The sequence below is a fragment of the Hyla sarda genome, chromosome 2 (assembly GCF_029499605.1).
Source record: "Hyla sarda isolate aHylSar1 chromosome 2, aHylSar1.hap1, whole genome shotgun sequence".
NCBI lineage: Eukaryota > Metazoa > Chordata > Amphibia > Anura > Hylidae > Hyla > Hyla sarda.
In genome coordinates, this window is record NC_079190.1 from 409455007 (window position 1) to 409474455 (window position 19449).

Genomic DNA, 19449 nt, shown 5'->3' on the forward strand with positions numbered 1-19449 from the left:
GAGAATAGACTGAACCTAGTGAAGAGGGAGGTTATTTTCCATACGAGGAGAATAGGGGGGTTGTGTGTGGTCAACCCCATGGTATTCCTAGTGAATACCTTTCTTAAGAGGCTGGTCAGTCTCTCCTATGTGGAATGGGCCTATGGGGCATTCAGAAACCTTGGAGGCTGGGACCGGTGCACTTTTATTCCTAGTTAGCTCAGTGGTCAGGTACTACACGTGGAACGCACAGTGTTTAGTGTCGACGCAGCGTAAAATCCTCCCTGTGGGTTAGGTGGTTAGGAACATACTGGGTGATCTGGTGAAGGTGCGTTCTCTGGAGTACGAGAGGGTGCTGACAGGGCTTTTCGTCTGAGGGGCTCTTCCTTTAAAGTACCTTAGCCTGTTGTCTCCTTCCCTGGTGGTGGGCTGATGCTGGCACATTAGTCTTTTGTTTTGTGCTGTAGGTATATGGTAATATAGGGCTATTTCTGTTTGTGTATTTACATATATTTAGTGTTTATATATTTAATGTTTGTATATATTAGCATATTTTTTTCTAGGGTGTTGGTTCATCACATTGTATTGGGGTTTAGTTTAGATTGGTGGGAGAAAGGGGGAGGGGGGTTTCTATGGGACTCTATATATATATATATATATATATATATATATATATATATATATATATATATATATATATATATATATATATATATACATAAATCCTGGACTGGTTCATGGACATCTGTTATCATGTACTGGGGGCATGGGATGTGGGTCCAGCTCAGGGCCAAAAAAAAAAACCACATTATTTTTCTGTGTGTGGTGTTTTGTGACGCAAATTAATTATTTATAATTTATTTGTTTATTTATTTTGGGTTGTTGATTGGCTTAAGACCTTATATGCAGGGGCAGAGAGTTTCCCAGGGTTTTTCTTTGAGCCCATTGCTGTAAGTGTTTGCAATTGATCCTTTCCTTAGGAGGATTGATTGTGGACCATTGGCGGGTTGAGAATGGATTTGGCTCTGAGGGCAGTAGCGTATACTGAGGATGTCACCGTGTTTGTCTCCTCACAAGAGGAGGGCTGATGGGTGATGTCAGAGGTGGACCGCTACTCGGAGGCATCCAGGTCAAGATCAACCGGGATAAGTGTGAGAGTCTCTGGCCGGAGGGGGAGATCCTGGTTTTTATCTCCCAGATGCCCTTCCAGAGCCCCAGTAATCTGCAAAAGTCCTTGGTATCAAATTTGGCCAAGGGGATTACCCCAAACAAAACTGGGACAGCAGGCTTAAAGGGGTATTCCAGGCAAACCCTTTTTTATATATATCAACTGGCTCCGGAAAGTTAAACAGATTTGTAAATTACTTCTATTAAACATTTTTAATCCTTCCAATAGTTATTAGCTTCTGAAGTTTTCTGTCTAACTGCTCAATGATGATGTCATGTCCCGGGAGCTGTGCATGATGGGAGAATTTCCCCATAGGAACTGCACAGCTCCCGGGACGTGAGTCATCAGAGAGCAGTTAGACAGAAAACAACAACTCAACTTCAGAAGCTAATAACTTTTGGAAGGAGTAAGATTTTTTAATAGAAGTAATTTACAAATCTGTTTAACTTTCCGGAACCAGTTGATATATAAAAAAAAGTTTTGGCCTGGAATACCCCTTTAAGATCGCCGCTCAGAAGGTGGATCAGTGGAAGGGTTGGTCTTTGACCCTCCGGGAAAGGGTTAACCTTATCAAAACATTCCTGCTCCCTTTGTTGATATATCTGGGCAGTGTATGCATGTTGCCAGAGCCTCTCTGGACCCGGGTCTACAGTGTGTTCTTCCAAATGTTATGGGAGAATAGACTGAACCTAGTGAAGAGGGAGGTTATTTTCCATACGAGGAGAATAGGGGGGTTGTGTGTGGTCAACCCCATGGTATTCCTAGTGAATACCTTTCTTAAGAGGCTGGTCAGTCTCTCCTATGTGGAATGGGCCTATGGGGCATTCAGAAACCTTGGAGGCTGGGACCGGTGCACTTTTATTCCTAGTTAGCTCAGTGGTCAGGTACTACACGTGGAACGCACAGTGTTTAGTGTCGACGCAGCGTAAAATCCTCCCTGTGGGTTAGGTGGTTAGGAACATACTGGGTGATCTGGTGAAGGTGCGTTCTCTGGAGTACGAGAGGGTGCTGACAGGGCTTTTCGTCTGAGGGGCTCTTCCTTTAAAGTACCTTAGCCTGTTGTCTCCTTCCCTGGTGGTGGGCTGATGCTGGCACATTAGTCTTTTGTTTTGTGCTGTAGGTATATGGTAATATAGGGCTATTTCTGTTTGTGTATTTACATATATTTAGTGTTTATATATTTAATGTTTGTATATATTAGCATATTTTTTTCTAGGGTGTTGGTTCATCACATTGTATTGGGGTTTAGTTTAGATTGGTGGGAGAAAGGGGGAGGGGGGTTTCTATGGGACTCTATATATATATATATATATATATATATATATATATATATATATATATATATATATATATATATATATACATAAATCCTGGACTGGTTCATGGACATCTGTTATCATGTACTGGGGGCATGGGATGTGGGTCCAGCTCAGGGCCAAAAAAAAAAACCACATTATTTTTCTGTGTGTGGTGTTTTGTGACGCAAATTAATTATTTATAATTTATTTGTTTATTTATTTTGGGTGAGAAAAATGCAACCGGGCCAGGAATTTTAGTTTAATTATTAGTATTAAGGTTATAATTATTATGATGATTATTATTATTATTATTAAGTAGTGTTTAGTAGTTTACATTTGTGGGGTTGTTATTATAGTGGTGTGTTTGGTGAGAATGTGGCTGGCCCAGGAAATACTTTGATGGACATTTAAGGACTTATATGGACTCATTTCTTGTATATATTGTATGTTGTTTGTATTATTGTTATGGTGTCATTTATAATTGTTGTAATGTTTCATATTTTTAAATAAAAGATCTACAGGATATAACTCAGGATCAGTACAGGATAAGTGGATAAGGATAAAAAAAAAACTGAGCTTTAAATTTGCCCTTGTACAGTCATAAAGCCCCCCTCTCTAGCTGGTAATATGCCCCCTGTACAGTACAGATGGCATATTACTGGCTATAGAGGGGGCATTTCTACTGTACTGGCATGCCCACTCTGTAGCCACTATGCCCCCCCTTGCAGCCATAATGACAACTATGTAGCCAGTGCCCCTATGACCCCTGTACAGTCATCATGCCCCCTCTGTAGTCACTATGCCATCCTATACAGTCAATATGCCCCCCTTGTACAGTCATAATGCCCCTCTGTAGCCACTATGCCCTCCTGTACAGTAATTATGCCTTATGCCTCCCTGCCCAATCATATTGCCCCCCCCCCCCTTCCCGTAGTCACTAGCCTGATGTCATATGCCCTCTCTACTCTACCCTTCTTTGAACTCCAATATGGCCCCTTAGAGCCAGACACCAGAATAAAACTATCCCCATCATGAAATAGATGGACCTGCAGCTGTTGCAAAACTACAACTTCCAGCATGGAGGCACCCTGGTTATCATACTGGGAGTTGTCACTTTCCAACAGCTGGAGGTCCATTCCCGTGTAGTCATCAGTGTTTCTTGCTGGGATTTGTAGTTCAGCACCCTGGTGCACATTATTTACACACCTGCCTGCACACTCCATGACTCCTCCAGGGCATCTTCAGAGGCTCTTCATACTCCATTGCGGCCAAGCCCGCAGTGGTGAGCATTCATAGGAACTGTTCTTCTCCCTTTTCAGCACTGCAGGAATCAGAGGTACAGAAGGTACAGTCCAGGGACTTACAGTACGGGATCTAGAGATACAGAGCAGGTATTGGGTGGGCAGTCACTGTGCTGTGTGTGGAGATCTCTGCTTCTTAGTGACTGCCCGACAAAGACCTGCATGACACATTCGGGGCACCAGGCTTTACATTCTGGGCATGAGCCCCAAATGTTTTAACCTAGTGACGCCCCTGCGAGCACCAAGCACATGGAGTCCCTATTGATTTTTATTATAGACCCATATGTACTCTATGCGTCACTGGATAATACATCATATGTTGGAACCTGTCATGATTTTTTGTCATGGATTCTGTATACAGTTGTCTATAAAGACTCCATATAAAATCAAACACACCCAGAAGTACTGTAGGTGCCCCTAGAAGTCCATGAGTGTCATATCACAGATCCATACATGTTAGAATCAGTCATTTATGTGATAAGATGAGATATTGTTATCCTGTCATATAAGGTTGCAATTGTATAGAGAATGTAAAGACCTCTTATAGTCTTTGATCATAGTTATAATGTGGATTGTTGTATAAGTCTTTGTGTACTATAAACATACACTTCAGTTGTAGCCATGAGATTAAGAAACACTTGACAAAGTGTTAACATGTTACATGCTTGCTGTCTTAACCCCTTAAAGGGGTATTCCGCCCCTAGACATCTTATCCCCTATCCAAAGGATAGGGGATAAGATGTTAGATCGCCGCGGTCCCGCTGCTGGGGACCCCGGGGATCGCTGCTGCAGCACCCCACCATCATTACTGCGCAGAGCGAGATCGCTCTGCACGTAATGACAGGCAATACAGGGGCCGGAGCATCGTTATGTCACGGCCCCGCCCCTAGTGACGTCACGGCCCGCCCCGTCAATACAAGTCTATGGGAAGGGGGCGTGACGGTCGTCACGCCCTCTGGCATAGACTTGCATTAAGGTGACTGGCCGTGATGTCATGAGGGGCGGAGCCATTACTTCAGGCTGCTCCGGGCCACTGTATTGCCCGTCATTACGCACAGAGCGAACTCGCTCTGTGCAGTAATGATGGTGGGGTGCTGCAGCAGCGATCCCCGGGGTCCCCAGCAGCGGGACCGTGGCGATCTAACATCTTATCCCTTATCCTTTGGATAGGGGACAAGATGCCAGGGGCGGAATACCCCTTTAAAGGAGTACTCTGGTGCACACTTTTTTCATGTTATCCCGTCCAGGCTGCAAAATAAAAGAAAACGCACTTTATCTTACCTGCCAACGAGCCCCCAGGTTGAAGCTCCGTGTGACGTGCCGGGCTAACCGGAAGTAAGAAGAATACAGCCCGGGGACCGAACACCTGTACCGGAGCTCCGGGGGCTCGTTGGCAGGTAAGATAAAGTGCGTTTTCTTTTATTTTGCAGCCCGGACAGGATAACATGAAAAAAGTGTACACCGGAGTACTCCTTTAAGGACGCAGCCCTTTTTCGCAATTCTGACCACGTCACTTTACGCATTAATAATAGAATATTCTGATTCTGAGAGAGTTTTTTCGTGACAGATTCTACTTTATTTTATTGATAAAATTTTTCGGCGTTACGTGCATCCTTTTTTGGTGAAAAATCCCAAAATTGCATGAAAATTCAGAAAATTTAGCATTTTTCTAACTTTGAAGCTCTCTATTTGTAAGGAAAATTAATATTCCAAATAAATGTTATTTTTATTCACAAATACAATATGTCCACTTTATGTTGGCATCATAAAATGGACATATTTTTTACTTTTTGAAAAAATTAGAGGGCTTCAAAGTAGAGCAGCAATTTTCAAACATTTCATGAAAATTGCAAAATCCGAAGGGACAGATGTTACAGAACTACAACTCCCAGCATGTCTGGGCAGTCTACGCATGCTGAGAGTTGTAGTTTGGCAACAACTGGAGGGCTACCGTTTGGGCACCACTGTAACAGTGGTCTCCAAACTGTGACCCTCCAGATGTTGCAAAACTACAACTCTCAGCATGCCCAGACATCCTTTGGCTGTCTGGGCATCCTAGGAGTTATAGTTTGGCACCCACTAGAAGGGTAGCAGTAAAGAACACTTTACTGCCCCCTTATCCCAACCCCCGCCCCCCACCGTCGCTTCCCTACCTGCGCCGTGATCTCCGCAGTCTCCAGCGACTATCGGCGGTCCCCACGCATCTTCTCCTCCAGGTACCGGCCTCCATCTTCTCCCCATGTTCTGCCCGACATCCAGGGGTGGGCAGAACGGGGGGTTTCCATGGCAACCCACTGTCCTGCGCTGCCATTGGTCAGAACTAATTTCTCACTAATGGCAGGGAATAGGAGGAGATCGCAGCACTGCGACCTCGCTCCTATCCCTCAGGATGATCGGGGCTGTCATTGACAGCTCCGATCATCCCTATTTTCCGGGTGATTGGGTCACCAGAGACCCGATCAGCCCGGAATAGCAGAAAATCGCATGTCTGAATTAACATGCGATTTTCTGTGATCGCCGACATGGGGGGGGTCTCAAGACCCCCCTCGGCGATGTGCCGGGATGCCTGCTGAATGATTTCAGCAGGCATCCCGGTCCGGTCCCCAACCGGCTAGCGGCGTGGACCGGAATTCCCACGGCCATATGCATACGCCCCACGTCCTTAAGGACTCAGGATGCAGGGCGTATGCATATGCCCAGCGTCCTGAAGAGGTTAAATAAATCTAATACCACCCTGGAGAATCCCTTGAAGGACTCAATGTCAGTTTTTACATTAAGTGTGTCTAGTCTTTAGGATGCCTTTCAATCACTTATAAGTTTGCACCCAGCACAGTACTAGTGTTAGGCAATGTGGACTTCTGTTTCTTGACAGGATTGTAATCAGGGGTCAAGTCCTGGAAGAAAAAGTGCAGGAACTCCGTTCTCACGAGTTCCTGCAGGACTTGAGCCCTGATTGTAATGCATAGTAAAATACAATGTAACATTGTGAAATGTGTGGATCTATGTATCACATGCCTGCTGCACTATTTTACATGGCTGCTTCATAGTTGTAGCCTCTCAAGTATTTGCAGTTTATATACAAAAGAAGTGCTTTGAAATGGGTATATGTTAAATTATCAAGATCTGTTAAGATCTCTTTATTAGTATAGAGGTAGATTGCATTAGATGGTATAGATTATTCAGTAATATGTTTTGAGTTCAAGTAATCCTTAAAGGGGTACTCCGCTGAAAAACATTTTTTTTTTCTAATCAACTGGTGCCAGAAAGTTAAATAGATTTGTTAATTACTTCTATATAAAAATCTTAATCCTTCCAGTACTTATCAGCTGCTGTATGCTCCATAGGAAGTTCTTTTATTTTTTTATTTATTTTCTGCCTGACCCTAGTGCTCTCTGCTGACACCTCGGTCCATATCAGGAACTGTCCAAAGTAGGATAAGTTTGCTATGGGGATTTGCTCCTACTCTCGACAATTCCTGACACAGACAGAGATGGCATCAGAGAGCATTGTGGTCAGACAGAAAAGAACTATACAACTTCAAGTGGAGCATACAGCAGCTGATAAGTGATGAAAGGATTAAGATTTTTAAAGGGTAGCTCCCACCATCCCTTTTTTCCCTCTCTGTCCCTGCCTATTTCCCATCTATCCCTAACCTCCTTCCTGCATAATTTATTATTTTTTACTATATAAAAAATGTGGTTTTGTTTGCCTGGTAGTGTGCTCGCTACCAGGCAGACTTCCCCAGAAGGCACCACGTCACTGATGCCTGCTGGGGCTGACTTCCGCCCTTAGTTCATCTACACAGGGTGCCTCCAGCTGTTTCCCCACTACAACTCCCAGCTTGCCCTGACATCTATTGGCTGTCGGGGCATGCTGGAAGTTGTAGTGGGGAAAAACTGGGGGCACCCTGTGTTAAAAACTATACATGGCCGTGGCGAAACCCGAACCCCGCTACCCCTCCCCTGCCCTGAACCCCGCTACCGGAACACCCGGTACCCGAACACCCCCCCCCCCAGACATACCAGGACAGTGCAGCGACGGGCAGTACAGCAGCGATGGGATGCCGGGAGGGCGAGGCCGGCGTGCAAGGCCAGGGAGCAGGGGAGACAATGCGCGCTTCTAATGTTCTCAGCGCTCGCTCCCGCCTGTTTGATTGACAGGTGGGAGTGAGCACCACAGTGAGTGAATTCCGACTCATTGCCAGGCTTCAATGAGTCGAAATTCACTAGTGACGTCACTGCCGAATGCATTCGGCCACTAGAAGGGCGAACCCTAGTGGCCGAATTTAAAAGTGATTTTAAACTGTTTTAAAATTACTTTTTTTTATTAAAGTATATTAGAGATATGTTGTAGTACTTAAGTACTACAACTAGAGATGAGCGAACTTACAGTAAATTCGATTTGTCACGAACTTCTCGGCTCGAACTTCTCGGCTCGAACTTCTCGGCTCGGCAGTTGATGACTTTTCCTGCATAAATTAGTTCAGCTTTCAGGTGCTCCTGTGGGCTGGAAAAGGTGGATACAATCCTAGGAGAGTCTTTCCTAGGACTGTATCCACATTTTCCAGCCCACCGGAGCACCTAAAAGCTGAACTAATTTATGCAGGAAAAGTCATCAATTGCCGAGCCGAGAAGTTCGTGACAAATCGAATTTACTGTAAGTTCGCTCATCTCTAACTACAACATATCAATTTTTTATTTCATGACAGTGCCCATTTAAATAGAAGTAATTTACAAATCTGTTTCACTTTTTGACACCAGTTGATTAAAAAAAAAACGTTTTTCCACTCGAGTACCCCTTTAAATTAATCTAGAGACTAAAAAAAAACATCAAGAAAATGAGAAAAAATTTTAGTTTATCAATTAAGTGGTGCCTATATTTACAGTACAGATAGATAGACAGATATATGATAGATAATAGAAGTATTACTGAACTCTTTCCATATGATGTATATTTACATCATGGGTTACTAAAGGGTGATCACGGGCAGCAGATCCATTGACACAGAAGCCTGAGCAGCCTTTGTTAAGCCTACGTAGCTGCCAAAACTCTGCTATTGATAGTCAATTCTCCCCCCAAAAATGAATAAAATGCAATCAAATAGTCTGATCTATGCCAAGTCTGATCAGTACACAAAAAATGAGTCCCATTGCAGCTCTATATGCTAAAATTAATTTTAATGGGCACCCTCAGATATAAAAAAAAACTTTTTATATGTTGTACATCTTCACAAAACAATAGTTTTTCTAATATACTACTGTGGTAAGGGTGTGATGAGGGCAGATGGAATTACCCTAGGGGCAGGTGGCATTAACCTCTTGTATTCGTGATGCCAGGGCGTGGTTTATCCTCTACACCATATCGCTGGATCCTGGGCTAGGCACGGGGGCAAATAATGACTCTGATGCCAAGTTACGGAACAACAGCAGCTCTACTGAGTCAGACAGATGTAACAGTCTATACGGCTTGGCTAGGCCCACGGAGGTGACCAGTGACTTCAGAGACCACAGGGCTCGCTGGGACTTATGATGGACTTGGACAATTTGATGTAGGGCCACGCTGACTTGAGACAGATTGACTTGGACTGACTTGACTGAGACTGACTATGAAAGACTTTACCCCGTTTGTAGCTTACCAGGTTTTGACATGGACCTGGGGGGTAGTGGACTTTTGGATCTGTGGCTGCGTGGTAGACTTTAGGCCTCTTTAGGACACCAGACACTCTCTCCAGACTTGACCTTACTGCAACTCAGCTAAGCAGGAAAAGAGAGTGTGAACTAGCTCCTCCCAGGGTTTATATGGGGGAGACGCTGGAGGGGTCCCATAGGTCACCCTGTAGGTCACATGGTCACTGGTACCTTCCTTCGTTACAATCACATGACAACAGTACTTAAAGGCATAGAACAATTATGTACATTCCATTGGATAACACATACATTATTTAACTATTCAGGTCCCACAGGTGAAGGGGAGGCCCAGGGGTCACGGAATGGAGTCGGCCTGACAGGGCAGCTATGGTACAGGGGTACAACTCCTGTAATGGGCCACCACAAACTCCCCCTCTTAACAACAGCCGTCCTCGGTGCCCAGTCCTGGAGGGCGGACGACATGATGTGGCGACCAAGGCCTGTTGATAGCAATAACAGTTCCTGGGGCATATTAAGACAATGTCCTTCACAGGGCTGGTGAATAAACAACCAGGGAAACAGTCCATGTGGCATTGCTCTAACCCTTACGTGCTCAATTGATGAGGATATGAATCAGTGACAATTATATAAACGTGATATTTTCAGGACTTGCAACTGCATGCTGGAGAATAAGGATATGCTGCACTTACAGGATCAGGATACCTCCTATACAATTGCATTGGGCAGAAAAGACATTAAACACTTTAGACCTTTTTGTATAAACACGTTATATATACACTTTATTACAATGTGTCCTAAACAATACAACAATGACAATATTTGCATAAACTTGTGCAAAAAGGAATAAACAGTATATATTACTCTGAAAATATATATATATTTTTCTCTTTGGAGTACCGCTCCACAGTTCTTGTACAGAAGAGTTCTCAGTAAGGATCACGGCTATAAGCCAGACACATACACTTATGCAAATTGTTGCAGGAGTTCTTGGTGAGTCCACAAGGTACATTTTTTTGAATGTTGCATAACCTGAAAAACAGTGGTACTTCCACAAAACAAAGTCAGTCTCTTGACTCAAAGTTACATCACATAAGCTCTTCAGCCTGGGAATTTGCCATCCTAGCTTCACATATCAGACTGCTTCCTAGGCTGGGACATATAATGGGGACCACGGGACTGTGCCCCCTTCAAAGGACTCACTTGAGTGTTCCAATTTACCCTAGACAGGGTAGACTCATTCATGGTGGGACTGATGGTAACCACCCTTTCCACAGCAGCAGCTTGCACCACTGGGGGAACAGATGTTGGTGCCTGTTAGGCCGGCCAAACCTCCTCCTCAGCAGGAGTAAGCCGAGGCACTTTAGTTGGTGCCCGCTGGTTAGACCAAACCTCCTCAGCAACAGGAGTAGACCTGGGCACATTCGCAGACAACTTATGTAGATACTTCGGGGCCCTAATCTCCTCCACTATTTCGGCCACCTTGGCTTCTTGCTTAGCCCTCTCGGACTGGTCCGTCGATACTGGTGGATGGGGCTTCCCTGGCAGGGGAAGAAGATGCTCTTGCATATAGCGGATTAAACTAGGCTCATCGCCAAATAGCAACCGGGGCAGCGGTGGTGACCAGGGGTGTGTTGTGGGCTTCTGGACCTGGAGGGTTTGCTCTGAGCTGGGGTAGAAGGAGAGGTAGAGAAAGCGGCCTCAGACGAGGTACTTTGAAGACGATCTACCAGCTCCTGAAACATGTGTGCCGCGGCAACTTTCCGCGGCACACATCTTGTCACTCTCCGACCTCGTGCTTGCTTCTCCGCCATGTTGCTCACCTCACAGACTTCTGGCAAACTGAAGAGGTCCAACGGCGCTGTGTATTTTATACAGGACTTCGAAAAAATGGCCTCCGGACAGAAGTGTGTCAGTGGTGCAACGCTGACTTCCACTCCCCCAGCAACAAGGGGAGGATCTTTACAGTTACACTTTGGATTCGATACCACAACATGGTTTCCACGCCCAGGGGTGGGAGGTTGACTACACATCTTTAACCCTTTCAGTTATAGGCAATACTTTGTTACATAGCGTAACTTCGGACCTGATTTTACAGGTCGGCACAGGTCTTGGACAATTCACAATGGCAGATAATAGTCTCTTCTTCACCTACCCTCTATTTCACAAGTGCCTTGGAATAAACACTTTTCACTGACAAAGTTCCGTACACTTTCTGGCGCAATTTTTGTTTCCATATACATGCAAATTTCCGGCAACACTGGATACAGTTCAGACTGTGTGGGTTACTTTTTGCATAAGGCACACACCTGTATCCTGTTCGTAGGATTCCAAAAGTTGTGATAAGGGTAAGATGAGGGCAGATGGAATTACACTAGGGGCCGATGGCATTAACCCCTTGTATTCGTGACACCAGAGTGGGTTTATCCTCTACACCACCTGAAGGTATACCGCTGAATCCTGGGCTAGGAACGGGGGCATATAATGACTGTGACGTCAAGTTATGGCACAACGGCAGTTTTACTGAGTCAGACATATGTAACAGTCTATACAGCTTGGCTAGGCCCACGGAGGTGACCAGTGACTTCAGAGACCACAGGGCTTGCTGGGACTTATGAAGGACATGGATAATTTGATGCAGGGCCACACTGACTTGAGACAGATTGACTTGGACTGACTTGATTGAGACTGACTATGACATACTTTACCCCATTTGTAGCTTACCAGATTTTGACTTGGACCTGGGGAGTAGTGAACTTGTGGATCCGTGGCTGCGTAGTAGACACTCTCTCCAGACTTGACCTTACTGCAACTCGGCTAAGCAGGAAAACTAGCTCCACCCATGGTTTATATAGGGGAGACTCTGGAGGGGTCCCATGGGTCACCCTGTAGGTCACATGGTCACTGGTACCTTCCTTGGTTACAATCACATGACAACAGTTCTTAAAGGGGTACTCCGGTGGAAAACGTTTTTTTTTTTTTTTTTTTTTTTTTTTTTAAATGAACTGGTGCCAGAAAGTTAAACAGATTTGTAAATTACTTCTATAAAAAAAATCTTTATTCTTCCAGTACTTATTAGCATCTGTATGCTATTTGTCTTGTCCACAGTGCTGTCTGCTGACACCTCTGTCTGTGTCAGGAACTGACTATGAGGTTTGCTATGAGGATTTTCTCCTGCTCTGGACAGTTCCTGATATGGGCAATTTTACTTTCTGGCACCAGTTGATTTAAAAAAATGTTTTCCACCGGAGTACCCCTTTAACTCCTTAACGATGCAGGACATATATTTACGTCCTGCGCCGGCTCCCGCGATATAATGCAGGGTCACCGTGTCATCATATTGGGTTGGTCCCAGCGGCCATCAAAGGCCGGGACCCACGGTTCATACAGGACATCACCGATCGTGGGGATGCCCTGTATTAACCCTGAAGATGCGGTGATCAAAGTTGACCACCGCGTCTGAAGTGTAACTGAAAGTATCCCGGCAGCTCATTCAGGGATTTCATGACGGCGTCCCGAACAGCTTACAGGACACCAGGAGGATCCCTACCTGCCTCCTCGGTTTCCGATCGGCGAATGACTGATCCGTGCCTGAAATCCAGGCAGGAGCAGTGAAGCGCCGATAACACTGATCAATGGCATGTTAATACATGCCAGTGATCAATGTAAAAGATCAGTGTGTGCAGTATTATAGCCCCCTATGGGGGCTATCACACTGCAAAAAAAGGTGAAAAAAAGTGTTAATAAATGTGATTTAACCCCTAACCTAATAAAAGTTTGAATCACCCCCCCTTTTCCCATAAAAAAAAACTGTGTAAATAAAAATAAAAGTAAACATATGTGGTATTGCCTCATGCATTAAAAAATTTATAAAAAGCGATCACAAAGTCAGATCAAAACCTCAAACCGCCCCATATGCGAAAAATTAAAAAAGTTATAGGTGCCAGAAGATGACAATTTTAAACGTATACATTTTCCTGCATGTAGTTATGATTTTTTCCAGAAGTATGACAAAATCAAACCTATATAAGTATGGTATCATTTTAACAGTATGGACCTACAGAATAAAGATAAGGTGTAATTTATACAAAAACATGCACTACTTAGAAACGGAAGCCCCCAAAAGTTACAAAATGGCGTTTTTTCTTCAATTTTGTCGCACAATGATTTATTTTTCCGTTTCGCCATTTTTGCCGTATTTTTGGGTAAAATTAATTAATGTCACTGCAAATTAGATTTGGTGGCGCAAAAAAAAAATCCATAATATGGATTTTTTGGTGGAAAATTGAAAGGGTTATGATTTTTAAAAGGTAAGGAGGAAAAACGAAAATGCAAAAACTGAAAAATCCTTAAGGGGTTAAAGGCATACAACAATTATATACTATGCACTGGATTACATATACATTATTTAACTCTTCAGGGCACACCATTGAAGGGGAGGCCCAGGGGTCACGAAATGGAGTCTGCCTGAAAGGGCAGCTATGGTACAGTGGTGAAACTCCTGTACTGGGCCACCACACTACTTTAAAAAAAAATCACATTTTATTAAAGAAAACTGCTTTGAAAATTCCACCACTAGGGGTCCCCATACCTCCTGGCACACTGAGTCCCACAACAGCATGATGGTGTCCAAGGGTCATGCACAAGAGATGGCTGATTGACAAGGCTGCAGGAGGAATACTGCTTGCAGCAACACTGCTGTAACACAGTTTTACAAAAAATGTACCTCCAGCTGTTGCAAAACTACAACTACAACCATGCCTAGACAGTCAAAGGATGTCTGAGCATGCTGGAAGTTGTAGTTTTGCAAAAGCTGTAGGCACACAACTGAAGGCAACACTGCTGCAAAAAAAAAGTTATCCAAAACTGTACCTCCAACTATTCCAAAACTACAAGTCCCAGCATTACAGGACTGGCAAAGGATAATACACATAAATAACATAGAAACATATATAAAATGTATGCATTGAGTACTTAACCTTTGCCCTATTTTAAGAAGATGTAAGTTATACACTCACCATATTGTCTTTGGTGGTAGAGTACAGGCAATATCCAATATTCATTATGTGTGTGTGTATGTGTGTGTAAAGTATAAAACCAGAGAGAAAATGGTTACAGAGCAGGGCTGCCAGGCTCCCAGAGCAGTGAGTCAGAGGGAAAAGGGAGAGGGAGGAGTCATCACAGTGTAGGCTAGAGAGGACACGCCCCCTCCCTTGGAAGATGGAAAAGACAGTGGGCAGATGTAATATGCAATTTTTTTTAGTGCAATATCGGTGATAGAGAAATAAAAATTATATGTACATGATCTGGATTAGGTAAAGAGTAACATACTGTATAACAGTTTAGTTTTTTTGCGGAATCTGACAGGCACGCTTAAAAAAAAAAGTTATAGGTGCCAGAACAAGGACACTTTAAAGGACAAGTATCATGTAAAAAACGTATCCCCTACCACATGCCCTCTATATAGCTGTATGGGAGAGACGAAGATTGCCGAACTGGTCTTCCATAGAACTATATGGAGGGAGCATGGCAGCCCCCGCTTCGGGCGGGAATCATGACGCACCACTGTATAGGAGGGCTGGGGCTCTTAACAGGAGATCACAGGTAGCCCCAGTGCTCGGACCTACACCCCTCCCCGCAATCTAAAACGTATCCCCTATCTTTTGGATAGGGGATAATTTTTTTTACATGATACTTCTCCTTTAAGCATACTCTATTCATGCACTTTATTGATCTATAAAGTAAAGTACTCCAACATGCAACATTAAAACAGCAGATAAAACTTTGATGCAATTCAAGCTATATAAGCTGTTAATCATATTAGTAGTTTATATATGTTGAAATGTGTCATACTCTTATTTGATGTTTTAACCCCTTAGGGACCATTTTTGCATTCTCATTTTTTCTAAAAATCATAACGCTTGCAATTTTGAACATAAAATTCCATATGATGGCTTATTTTTTGCGCCACCAATTCTACTTTGTAGTGACATTAGTCATTTTACCCAAAAATCCACGGCGAAATGGAAAAAAAATTAATTGTGCGACAAAATTGAAGAAAAAATGTCATTTTGTCAATTTTGGGGGCTTCCGTTTCTACACAGTGCATTTTTCGGTAAAAAATAACACCTTATCTTTATTCTGTAAGTCTATATGGTTAAAATGATTTCCTACTTATATAGGTTTGATTTTGTTGTGCTTCGGAAAAAATCATAACTACATGCAGGAAAATTTCTATGTTAAAAATTCTCATCTTCTAACCCCTATAACTTTTTTATTTTTCCGAGTAAGGGCCGGTATTAGGGCTCATTTTTTGCGCCGTGTTCTAAAGTTTTTATCGGTACCATTTTGTATTGATCGGACTTTTGGATCGCTTTTTATAAATTTTTTCATGATGTAAAAAGTGACCAATATGCTATTTTGGACTTTGGAATTTTTTTGCTCGCACGCCATTGACCGTGCGATTTAATTAATTATATATTTTTATAGCTCGGACATTTCTGCACACTGCGATACCACATATGTTTATTTTTTTCTTTATTTTATTTTTTTATGGGAAAAGGGGGGTGATTCAAACTTTTATTAGGGAAGGGGTTAAATGACCTTTGTTAACTTTTTTTTTTTTCACTTTTTTTTGCAGTGCTATAGCTTCCATAGGGACCTATAACACTGCACACACTGATCTCTTATGCTGATCCCTGCAAAGCCATAGCTTTGCACGGATCAGTGAGATAGGGGCTCGATTGCTCAAGCCTGTAGCTCAGGCTTGGAGCAATCAAACCCTGATCGGACACCGTGGTGAAAGGTAAGGAGACCTCCGCCTGTGTCCCATCTGATCGGAACATCACGATTTTATCGCGATGTCCCGATCAGCCCGACTGAGCTGCCGGGAAGCGTTTACTTTCACTTTCAGACGCGGCGGTCAACTTTGACCGCCGCAACTGAAGGGTTAATAGCCCAGGGTCCCGTCTATGACTAGCAGCCGGGACCGACCCGGTGTGATGCAGGGTTACGGCGTGACCCCGTTTTAAGCACCGGGACCAGGCTCAGGGCGTACAGGTACGCCCTGAGTCCTTAAGGATCGGGGATTAGGGGACTATGCATACGCCCTGCATCCCCAAGAGGTTAATAGCATATTGGTGGGGTTTATTTTCAAAAAATGGATCATAAACTGTTTTACTTTTATTTGTGTGCTTGAAGCTGGAGAACACTTTCCGTTTTCACTGTGGATGTATACCAGGAGTTAGCCTGGCTACAACTTCCCTCCTGCTCTTTAAATTGTCTAATCTCTGGGGACTTTGGGCCTCATTTACTAAGCTGAAACCGACCAGTTTTTGTCTGGTTATTTTGGCGCAGAGTGTCTGAGACATGTCTGCGCCAGTCTGTGCCAGTCTGCGACATTGTGCGCCTGGAAAATCTGACATATCCGACATTGCACTGTGAAAAGCCAAAAAGTGGGCGTGGGTCTGTCACAAAGGGGGCATGGTCAGCCCGAAAAGGCGCGTGGTTTCGCAAACCCGACCAATTTACTATTGAATTCACAGATAATCCTGTGGGCAAATGGCTGGAAATATCAACCTAGAAAAAGCTGGTCAGAAAATGTTCTCGACTTTTCCCAATAGTAAATAGAGAGGAATCCTACAAGTCTCAAACAACTTTTCCCACTAGTAAAAACCCGACACTCTTAGCAAATGAGGCCCTATATGCGTATGTAGGCGGCAAACTAAATCTACTTGTTTGTTTGGTTTATATACATAAATGATAAAGAGAGATATGAGAGGGCTCAGCTTTAAGTAAATATATCAAATATAGCGGGGTGCTACTAGAGGTGTGAATAGCACACTTAACACCACAAGAGAAAAAAGAACGCACCTCATTTCAGTAGCACACCTCTCATAAAAAATATATGTGTATCAATAAAGGTATATGAAGTGTAAAAATATATTTTATTGTACACAAATTGTTACAAAAATACTTGGGACATACAGATTTAAAACATTTACAATGCCCAAACATACTGGGAAACCCTAAACACTAGGGACACCCCTATGGACACCCACTGTCCAGTAGAGATAGTCTCTGTGTGGAATACTACCACTGTACCAAGATTAGTAAGATATAATAGAACAGCAAATCTGTGGAACTGTAGTGACAATAAATGCAAAGTTGCAAAGGAAAGGAACTACCTATGTTCCCACAGAAATTACACAATACACTGCATGGGCCCTGTTTGCTATCAATATAAGTATACAGCAGTTTACACATGTCCATGCAGAGAACAGACCAAAAGCAGATGGAGGTACAGGTTCAAACACAAATACTTATCCTGAGTTGGTGTCCATGCAAAAAAAAACACGCGTTATGTCACCCAACTGGTAACTTCCTCAGGGGTAAAGGGTTACATTAACTTATCCTCTCTATTTATAAAATGACTAATGTACAAATTGCTGGCAGGTGTGATCTGCGTAGGCCCCTCCCCATTCACCGGGTCCACCAGAGTGTGTACGCTGGAACTCCATCTCTCTGGATATACGTCACATAGGTCATGAGGTTCACATTGATCATGTGACTCGTACTATCACATGACCTGCAGTTAGTATATAACAACTGTATAAAACGTACAGGGATTGACAAAGGGGTAGACCGGGGCAGGGGTCGTCCTTTCTAGGACGAGTGCCCCGACAGTTCCCTGAGCGAGCAGGGGTAGTGGCACGACATCTCCCTGATAGGGTATACTAGGGCCACAGCCCTACCCACCCTGGTCTCATATTGCTTATCCCCTATCACTCCCTGACCATCACCTTGGCCTTGTGACTGACTCAGACTGCTGTCCACAATCTATGGCCTCTGGGTCCGGTGTGACTACTTTTTCTGTTGTATTGTTGTCAGTGGGGTCCTGTCTTTTAAATAGCACAATAAATGTTAAGTTTTAAGTTGTTATACCCCTTCTGTGAAGCATAGTATATAACAAACATATTCATTCACATCTATTCCAATATTCACAGTAGTTATACAATATATAAGCCCTAAATAAAGTGCATGGAGCTTGTTTGACATATTAGTAACTGCAAACCTATAAAATCCCTTTCCCCAATGTAGGCTCCAGCACAGAAGATATAGAAGTGGAGGTTTATCAGAAATAGACTGAATGTAACACCTACAGTATGAGTGCAAGGCTCAAGAAAACTCAAAACAATAAACAATTTAAAAAGATTAAAATATGAATTATTTATTGACATGAAAAGTAACATTAAAAAGTACATATAAGGAATCACACAAAGGGACAATATAATGGAAAAAAACGGGATACTGGTGTGAAGGTCCTGATCACATAGTGAACTGTATGTCTGAATAGAATGTAATGCTACAAGAATAGATCACCACTGTGCATGTATGGTGTATACATGAATAGTAAGAGGTAAATACCAGCAAAGGGTTAAATGTATAAAGTGCCACAGTGTATACATGAATAGTAAGAGGTTAATACCAGCAAAGGGTTAAATGTATAAAGTATAAAGTGCCACAGTGCAAACAGCATATTATTTTACGGCTAAAAAAGCTCCCATAGTTAAGCATATACAGAGGACTAAGGCTAGAGGGACAGAAAAGAGCACATTAGTGCAAGTAAGAGAAACCACTTTGTGAGAGAGATGTAGCAGAAGACACATACAGTGAAAACAAGACTCACCCCACCTCCACACCACACCTCCGACAAGTTTCGCCACGACCCCGATGCAAGCCTTTGGGTCCAAAGGGCCCAGATGGGGTACATTCACCTGCGGCCAATGTGTAGCGTGCACAAACATTGAACGAAGTACCATGTTCACTGATGCAAAAGGAACAAAGACCTACACCATTACACATCATATTGATTGTGCCACAAAGGGAGTTGTGTATTATGCCAAGTGCCCTTGCCAGAAAATGTATGTGGGTCTAACAACCCGTGAATTTCGTAGACGTGTTAGAGAGCACGTACTTGACATCATATCAGCCCAACAACCCACGGAACTACCCCCACAAAAAACGTTAGCTAGGCATTTCAAGAAGTACCACAATTG

At 43.3% G+C, this 19449-nt stretch overlaps 1 protein-coding gene across 1 annotated transcript in view; it reads right to left on the reverse strand.

The window, feature by feature from the left end:
* MXRA5 (matrix remodeling associated 5) overlaps positions 1 to 3671 on the reverse strand; it is a 105384-nt gene extending 101713 nt beyond the window's left edge. Inside the window, exon 1 of the mRNA XM_056558844.1 lies at positions 3652 to 3671. The gene's annotated coding sequence lies outside the window, so the exon portion shown is untranslated. The remainder of the gene's footprint in view (positions 1 to 3651) is intronic.
* Between the last annotated feature and the right edge of the window lie 15778 nt (positions 3672 to 19449).